This window comes from Tupaia chinensis, unplaced genomic scaffold (assembly GCF_000334495.1).
Source record: "Tupaia chinensis unplaced genomic scaffold, TupChi_1.0 Scaffold148874_1, whole genome shotgun sequence".
In the NCBI taxonomy this organism is placed as follows: domain Eukaryota; kingdom Metazoa; phylum Chordata; class Mammalia; order Scandentia; family Tupaiidae; genus Tupaia; species Tupaia belangeri.
This window is the reverse complement of record NW_006208722.1, coordinates 719,973-730,149: the sequence shown is the minus strand read 5'-3', so window position 1 is coordinate 730,149 and position 10,177 is coordinate 719,973.

Here is a 10,177-nt window from a genome sequence, read left to right as displayed (position 1 = left end):
GCTTCATAAAATGAATTTGGAAGGTTTCCTTCCTTTTGAATCTTTAGAAATAATTTTAGTAGGATAGGGGTTAACTCTTCCTTAAAAGTTTGGTAGAATTCAGAAATGAAGCCATCTGGACCTGGGTTTTTCTTTTTCAGGAGGTCATTTATTACTGATTCAATCTCCTGGCTTGTTATGGGTCTATTCAGGTCTCTATGTCTTCCTGATTCATTCTTGGTAGATTATATGCATCCAGGAATTTGTCTACCTCCTCCAAGTTATCTTGTTTGTTGGCATATAGTCACTCATAGTATCCTCTAATGATATTTTGTATTTCTACTATGTCTGTTGTAATATTGCCTGTTTCATCATGTATTTGATTTATCTGGTTTCTTTCTTTCTTCTTCTTGATCAGTCTAGCCAATGGTGTGTCGATCTTATTAATCTTTTCAAAGAACCAGCTTTTGCTTTCATTTATTTTCTGTATCGTTTGTTTATTTTCTATTTCATTTGTTTCTGCTCAAACCTTTATTATTATTATTATTTTTTGCCTGGCATTTTTTTGGGTTTGTTTGTCGTTTTTCCAATTCCCTGAGGTATGATGTTAGGTTATCTATTTGCCCTCTTTCCATTCTTTTCTTATGTGCACTAATTGCTATGAATTTCCCTCTTATGACTGCTTTTGCGGTGTCCCAAGATTATGAAAGATTGTGTACTCATTATCATTTGTTTCCATAAATTTTTTGATTTCAGACTTAATTTCTCAGTAGCGAAGAACTCATTCAGAAGTAAGTTGTTCAGTTTCCATGTGTTTGTGTATTTTCGAGGGTGTTTTTTGAAATTAATCTTGAGTTTAATTCCATCATGGTCAGAGAAAATGCTGTGTATAGTTTCTATGCCTTTGAATCTGTAAAGGCTTGATTTGTGTCCTAACATATGGTCAATTTTTGTAAATGTTCCATGCTGGCATGAGAAAATGTATATGTTGTGGACGGAGAGTGGAAAGTTCTATAGAGATCTGTCAAACCCATTCGATTTATAGTCTCATTTAGGTCCTGTATCTCTCTACTTATTTTCTGCCTAGAAGATCTGTCTAAAGGAGATAATGGGGTGTTGAGATCCCCAACAATTATAGTGTTTCTCCCTATCTCTTCTTTTAGCTCCAGCAGTTTTTCCTTCACATATTTAGGTGCACCTGAGTTGGGTGCATAGATATTTATAAGCATTATGTCTTCTTGCTGGATTACCCCATTTACTATTATACAATTCCATTCTTTGTCTCTACCTACAGTCTTTGACTTGAAATCTATTTTGTCTGAAATCAATATTGCTATTACAACCCTTTTTCGAGTTCCATTTGCATGGAATATCTTTTTCCAGCCCTTTACTTTTAGTCTATGTATGTCTTTATCCATAAGGTGAGTTTCCTGTAGGCAACAGATAGAGGGTTTCTGTTTCTTTGTCCGCAACAGATAGAGGGTTTCTGTTTTCTTATCCATTCAGCCAGTCTATGTCTCTTAATTGGAGAATTTAATTCATTGGCATTCAATGTAATTATTGATATTTCTGGACCTGTTCCTATCATTAAGTGAGCCATTTTCTTGGTTGCTTTTTGTTCTCATATAACTGTCTGTTTGACTTTTTAGTTTTTCTGATATAGTACTCCCTTCAGAACCTCTTAAGGATCAGGTCTGGAGTTGGTAAATTCCTCCAAATTTTGTTTATCCGAAAATGTTTTTATCTTTTTTTCCCATATAAAAGATAATCTTGCCGGGTATAGTATTCTTGCTTGAAATTGTTTTTCATTCAACACTTGACTATATTTCCCCATTCTTTCCTTGCCTGCATTGTTTTAGCCAAGAGATCTGATGTTAGCCTGATGAGGTGGCCTTTGTAAGTAACTTGACGTTTCCCTCTTGCCAAATTTAGTATCTTGTTTTTGTTTGTTGTTTGTGCCAGTCTGGCTATAATGTGCCTTGGAGAGGATCTTCTTGGGTTAATTCTACTTGAGGTCCTATGTATTTCTTGGGTCTGGATATTTGAATGCCTTTCTAGGTTTGGAAAGTTTTCTTTCAGGATTTCATGGAATAAATGATCTATTTATTATTTTCTTATCCTTATTATGTTCTTCCTCTTCTGGGATACCAATTATCCGGATGTTAGGGCACGTGATGGTATCCAGTATTCCTCGTATATTATCCTTGCTTTTCTTGGTTGCTTTCTAAGTCTTCTTGATACCTTTTCCTAGGTATCTAGTCTTCTTGATACTTTTTTTTGGTCTTCTACATTAGAGATTCGATCTTCTGCCTGATCTAACCTACTTTTAATACTTTCAAGGGAGGTTTTGATTTTCTGTATCATGTTCTTCAACCCTAGAAGTTCCATCTGGTTCTTGTTTAAGGTGTCTATTTCTTCTTTCAAATCATGAAAGGACTTCCTCATCTCTTGGAGCTCATTGTCTCTTTTCTCTTCCATCTCAGTTAATTTGGTCACTACAAATATTTTTAATTCCTTATCCAACCAGTGATTTAATTTGTAACAAGATATAGAACTGTAGAGAGAACAATATACTTGTGTCCTTGGCTAACTAATTTTATCTCTATTGCTCATAGTGTGGAAAACTAGATTATAAGCAGATTATTGGTTTATGAGTAGGGAGTCAAAGTAAGAGTGTTATTATAAGATTTTAATGTTTCATTGTGTAATATTTTAATTGCATAAGGCAGCCTGGTCCACAGTAGGGCTAGACATACCACCAGGCCTAGATGAGAAGAATCTACCTTTTTGAGGCTGACCAGGTCTTGCCAAAGTTTGCCTTGACTCTCTGTTTTGTTTTTAAGCTTTCATGATGGACTACATTCCTCTGTAGTGGTTACCTTCTTTCTTTAATTATGTGTGGTGTTTCAGAAGGGCTTCTATTGACACACATACACCACTATGTACACTCCGAAGTTAGATTACATTCTTGATTTGTTTAAAAAAATATATAAAAATGAGCTGAAGGAAGGGCCAAAAAAACTGGAGCTCATATTTTGCGTGTCAACCCAACTTCTCAAGACCTTAGCACCCCCCAGTGGGAGGATGTGCAGCTAACAGTAATGTTGTCTGCATAAAAGTGGGTCTTGCTGCATCTGGAAAGTTTAGGCTCGAGTTGCAACACTATTCACTTTGTACTTGCAGCTTATATATCACCAATCTGTGTGTGTGTGTGTGTGTGTGTGCATGTGTGTTGTGTACATACATATACATATGTTTAATAGGAAAACAAAACTAAGCCAATGAAATAGTTTTTCCCTAATATACTTTTTTAGACTTAACACAGCACTCTGGTCATGAATATGTGTGGAGTTTATTTTCACAGTCTATATAGGAAGGTGAAACAATTCTCTGAGACCAACTAGATGTCCTCAACTCAAATTCTGACACTATCAAGTTGGAAGTAGTGTTGGATTTCACAGATAATAGCTCAGTCCCATAAGATTGCCTGACCCCATTTCAAATGCCAGTTGCAAGACCAGGCCTTCTATACCTTCAACTGACTGGCTAGACACTGGGACGAGGTCCTACAACCCCCTCCTCGGTGTAGATCTCTTGTTTCACTAGTGCTCAGAATGCAGAGAGACAGCTAGGTTTACCAGCTTATTATTTATAGTAGACCCCCTTTATCTACGGTTTTGCTTTCCATGGTTTTCCACCGCAGTCAACTGCAGTCCAAAAATATTAAATAGGAAATTTCAGAAACAATCTCTAAGATTTGAATTGCACACTGTTCTGAGTTGTGCAATGAAATCATTGCCATCCTGCTTCATCAGACTAGGATGGGAATCATGCCTTTGTCCAGCATATGCACGCGCACACACTACCCTCTTCAAGTGTGTCTAAATAACCACAGAAGTGAAACTCAGTTGTCGCTGTTTCCAGTCTCCTGTCTGAATGCTGCCCTCTAACAGTGGCTAGCCAAACCTGTAGCACCGGAGACTCACATAACAAAACTGGTGATATTTCTTTTAATATTTGTGGTAAAACTTGGGCATTTAGTTTTTCAATTACAGAAAAAATCACAAGACCAGAGAGATGAGAGAGATTTCCCCATAAGACACTTTAATTTATTTATTCAGGCTTTTCTCATCTCTGTTCTCAGTCTAGGTCTCCCTCCTTACCACCACTTCAGCTGAGAAAGTAATTATAGACAACACCAAAGAGCATATAAACATTTCCAAAGCCAATTCCCATTATAAATGAGTCTTTAGGCAGCAAAGAGCTTTGCAGCAGTTTAAAAAATCTCTGAACCTGGCTGGGATATCAGGACTAAGGATTTGATCCATAAAAATTTCCTAAACAGCTTCTCAGAAATTGTAGCCATATGTTTACAACTTTAAAATGCCTATCTGAATTGAGATAAACCTGGCATCCAACACATATGCCGTTGATGCAAATAAAACATTTTCTCACGAATACAATTTACTTAAATGAGGAAGCAAGTTAGATATGGTGGGGGTCTCAATGTTTCATTTTAGTAAATTGCCTCAAAATTATGCTATGATTTTAAAATTTGCTTGCCTGTCATTCTATACCCTGTTTCCAGAAGGAGGCTGTCTAAGTGACTGTCAATACTAGAATAACTTTCTTTCTTAGGCTTGTCTGTACTTTGATTCTTCTGATTGTAAGGCATCTAGAGTCAGGCTAGTTGAAGGGTTTTTATTAACCTTTTGTTGTCTGTCAAGCACCATGTCACTTTATCTTCAGATGTTATCTGTTCTGTCAAATAACGACTGTACAGCTAGTTCCTCTGGGTTCAGAATATGGTTCAAGCCTCTCTGGAATTCTGAGCTGGCTTGCCTATTGGAATCCATACTGGGGGCTTTGTCGGCAGTCCACATGGAGAACTAAATCATCATGGGGATTGGCTATTCTAGAAAAGTGTGGGTTAAGATGCACGTGGCCAACTGTGATTTGAGTCCTGGACCCAGCGGCTTGAAACTCACACCAGTTGTGTGTGCGTGTATGCCCCAAATCCCTAGAGAAGAATGGAAGAGAGGAGATTTTGGCATAGCCACCCCACCTCAGGGGTGATTTCTCACATTCCCCCTTCCTGTCTCTCTGGTGAGTGCATATTGTCCTATGACAAAAACCTAAAACAAACACACAAAAAAACCAAAATTCTTTTAAAAATATATTATTTAATCTATTTTGAATTGACATAAACTTGTATGTATTTACTAAAAAATTGATATTTTAAAGTATATATACATTGTAAAATATTAAATTAGCTCATTAAGATGAATTATTTTCCTTAGTTATCATTTTGTGGTAAGAACACTTAACATTCACTTTCTTAGTATTATTCAAGAATATAATGAGTTGTTATTAATTATTGTCACCCTCTTATATAATAGATCTCTTGAACTTATTTATCCTATCCAACTAAACTTTGTGTCCTTTGGCCAACATCTCCCCAATGTCTGGTAACCACCATTCTACTTTCCACTTCTATGAATTTAACTTTTTTAGGTTCCATATGTAAGTGAGATCATGCGGTATTCATCTTTCTGTGCCTGAATTATTTCACTCAACATAATGTTCATCTATGTTGTAGCAGATGGCAGGCAGGATTTCCTTCTTTTTTTATGGTTGGATAATATCCCATTCTCTCTCTATATAACACATTTTCCTTATCCTTGTGTAGACTGATTCCATATCTTGGCTATTGTGAATAATGCTGCAGTAAACATGGGAGTGTGGATATCTCTTTGACATACTGATTTTATTTCCTTTGGATGTATACCAAGTAGTAGGATTGCTGGATCATATGGTAGTTCTCATAATTTTAGTTTTTTTTTTTTCCGAGAAACTTCCATACTGTTTTCCAGAATAGTTAAATTAATTTGTATTCCCACCATCAGTGTGCTGGGGTTCTTCTTTCTGGTAGAGGAACACTCTGATCTACATTATTATTGCTCTTAGGCCTGCCATACATCCAATTATAACTTTTACTTTGTCTTATGCAAGATGCCAAGAAGTAAGTTTTTGCATTATTTTTCACATTAGTTTCTACCTATCCATGTAAATATCAAGCAAGCAGAATTTTGCAGGTTTTGATATTTTTTTCTTGGAACGAATATGTATTATATACATTATTGTCTATTTTATGGTTCTATATGTTTTGAAAGAATAGATTATCAATGCCCTTATTATTTTCTTCACTTTCTGATATACCAATTACCTGGATGTTTGGGGACTTAATAGTATCTGGTGGTAGTTCTCATAAGCTGTCCTCATTCTTCTTGGTTATTTTCTCAGTCTTTTTGATAATTTTTTCCAGGTCAGAAGTTTTGTCTTCTACATTCAAGATTTAGTCTTCTGTGTGATCTACTCTGCTCTTAATACTTTTGAGGAAGGTTTGATTTCTTGTATTACAGTCTTCATCTCTAATAATTCCATTTGATATTTTTTTTATGGTGTCTACTACTTAATTCAAATTGAGCAAGGACTTCCTCATTTCCTGAAGCTCATTGTCTCTTTTCTCTTGTATCTTCTGGAGTTCATTGTCTCTTTTCCCTTGTATTTCATTTAGTTTTGTCAGTATACATTTTCTGAATTGTTTATCTGACATTTCCATGAGTTCCAAAGTATTGTCTGTGGATAATGAGGAACTGATATTTTCCCTTGTGAGAGAGATATTTTATATATTTTCTTGGTGTCTCATATTTCTTGTGTCTCTGTGATGGTTTCTAGTTATCAGGTGAATTATACGTTTCTTCCTAAATTCTTCAAGTTAATTCTAAGTGTTCAAAGTCGTACAGAAGGAGGTGGTTGGCAATCTCTCTGCTGCTCTACCTCCCTGATGCTCACCCAGCAACGGAAATTATTGTCTCAGGACTTGGAAAATTCTAAATTCTCCCAGTTTCTAGAAAACAAGTGCACTTGGGGCTGAGCTGCTGAGCTTCAATTGAGGGAAGGGGTCATGCAGTAGGCACTTTAGGAAACATTGAAGTCTGAGAATTCAGAGGTGTGTGGCAAGGGATGGGCCAGTCTTTCTGCAGCTCAGTGTCTCTGAAATTCAGTGCAGCTAGGCCTGTCACTGGGGTGGATATCCTGATGGTGCCAGGGGTTGGGGCAAGATGGGCTTCTCCAAGTCCCAATGAACACAATACCTGCAGAATACACATAGAACACATAGAACATCCTACAGCATAGACCAGATGTTGGGATGGAAAACAAGTCTTAACAAATTAAAAATATCAAAATTATACCTACTATTTTTTTTTTATTTACAAAGGAATTAAACTAGAAGTAAACAACAAGAGGAACTTTGGATACTCTACAAAGACATGGAAACTAAACAACACTCTCCTGAACAACCAATGGGTCAATGAAGAAATTAAGAAAAAATTTAAAAGATATTTAAAACAAATGATAATGGAAACACAACATACCCAAACCTATGGGGCACAGTAAAAGTAGCATTAGAAGAAAAGTTTATAGCAATCAAAGCCAACATTAAAAAAGTAAAGATTTTAAATGAGCAGCCTAATGATGAACCTCAAGGAATTAGAAAAGCAAAAACAAATCAGACCAAAAATTAGCAGAAGAAAAGAAAGAACACAGACCACAACAGAAATAAGTACACTAGAGACCAAAACAAACAAGAGATCAACAAAATGAAAAGATAGTTTTTAAAAAGATAAAATTGACAAACCAGTACCTAGGATAAGGAAAAATAAGAAAAGACCAAAATAGGTAAGATGAGAAATTAAAAAGGAGACATTATTACTGAAACCACAGAAATACAAAAGATTATTAGACACTATTATGAAAAACCATATGCCAACAAATTGAATGGATAAATTTCTCAACACATACAATTTACTAAGACTGAACTGGGAAGAAATAAAAAACCTGAGCAAATCAATAATGAGCAAATAAGATGGAATCAGTAATAAAAAGTCTTCAAACAAAGAGAAGCCCAGAACCAGATGACTTCACTGCTGGATTCTAACATTTACATAACTGACACCAATTCTTCTCAAACTTTTGCAAAAAGTGGAAAAAGATAATTCTACCAAATTCGCTCTATGAGATTGACCTTACCCTCATAATAAAACCAGACAAGGACACAACAACAGCAAAAACTACAGGCCAATATCCAGTGAACACAGAAGCAAAATCCTCAACAAAATACAAGCTGAATCTAACAAATGCATCAAAAAGATTATACACCATCATCAAGGAGGATTTATCCCAGGGGTGCAAGGATGGTTCAACATGTGCAAATCAGCAAATGCGATGCACCATGTCAACAGAATGAAAGACAAAAATCATATCTCAATAGATGTAGACAGCACTTTATAAAATTTAACATCCATTCATGATAAAAACTCTCAACAAATTAGAAATAGAAGGAACACATCTGAACACAATAGAAATCATTTCTGAGAAACCCATACCTAACATTGTACTAAGTGGGGGAAAAGTGGAAAGCTTTTTCTTTAAGAACTAAAACAAGACAAGGATAATTATTTTCACTACTATTATTGAACACAATACTGGAAGTTCTAGCTAGATCAATTAGTGAAAAGAAAGAGATAAGGGCATCCAAATTGATAAAGAAGTCAAATTGTCCCTGTTTGCAGAAGACATGCTCTTTTTATATACAGAGAAAAACCTAGAGACACCACAAAACCCCTTAAAACTGATAAATAAATTCAATGAAGTTGCTGAATACAAAATTAACCCACAAAAATCAATACTACTTTTATACACCAATAATGAACTAGCTGAAGAAGAAATCAGAAAACAATCCCATTTATAATAGGTACAAAACCAAAACAAACACATATCCAAACAAATATCACCAAAGAAAGATCTGAAATTTTTTGAAACATGGAAACCCGAGACAAACAGTATAGAAAAGGAATCAATGCACTGATGTTAGCAGGCTGAAATCAGCAGAAACTCATGTTTGTTGGGAAAGAGGGAGTGAGAGACCCCTGGCAGTCTCTGAAGCCACTGTGGATGGCATTCAGAGCTGCCTGGGAATTCAGTGCTCTGTGCGGCCCTGGGCCCAGGGAATGGGAGTCCCTGAGATCCACAGGACTGCTATAACTCCAGGGAAGGATCTCTTCTTGTTTAATCCTAACTCTTATAACCCAACAAGCTGTAGAGTGGTGCCATTTTGAGAACGAAGCAAACCTGCACCAAGGACTGACAACCTGCAAGTTTTCACATCCCTGAGAACCCACTAAAACTCCATAAAACCTACATGAGTGACTGCACCCAATCTAGACTGGGCAATAGGGCCATAACCCTGGTACCCAAGTCCATGCAACATTGTAGACTCCAGAATATAGATGGACCAGCTCAGCAGGAGGACTGTTCCAAGGAATCAAACATGGCATGTGCGTGCACCCCCTAACTTCCTGCAGAAGAGACTGGGGAAACTGAGTATTCTCCTCTGACCAACCTGAACACACACTCCTCCTTGCCAGACTAGAAACACTGAAAATGTCTTCCTGCTCTGTTGTTGCTATATAGCAGTACAGCTTCTTGGAATCTCCCTGAACTGTGAATGTGAAAGAAAAGGAGAGGGGCAGCTGATAGAAGGGTACTAGGAATTCTTCCTCCTGGGTAAAAAGGAGAAGGGGGTATGGTATAAAGGGCCTCCCTGAACCACCCCTGCACACTTTGGAACCCACTAGTACTGCGAAGGCTTTGCAAGATTACCCCCTCCCACCCCACCCCCTGTCATGTATCTGCAGGCGTGCACTAGTGTCTGATGCCTGCCTAAAATCTCTGCCTTCCTTCCTGTGCCAAATGTAAAGCTCAAACTGTAAAACTACTTAAGGGAAACACAGAGGAGACATTTCAGAATACTGGAATGGGCAGATTTCTTAAACAAAACTCCTAAAACAAGGACAATAACACCAAATATTTACAAGTAAGACTATATAAAACCAAAAGCTTCTGCACAGCAAACAATAAATAGACAACCCCAGATTGGGAGAGAACTTTTACATACTATACTTCAGATAAGGGATTAACCAGAATATATAAGGAGCTCAAATAGTTCAACTCACAAAAACTAATAAAAAATGGACAATTTGATCTGAATAGACAGCTCTTAAACGAAGACATACACATAGCTAAAAAGCATATGAAAAAATATTCAATATTCTTTATTTTTTTTATTTTTTTT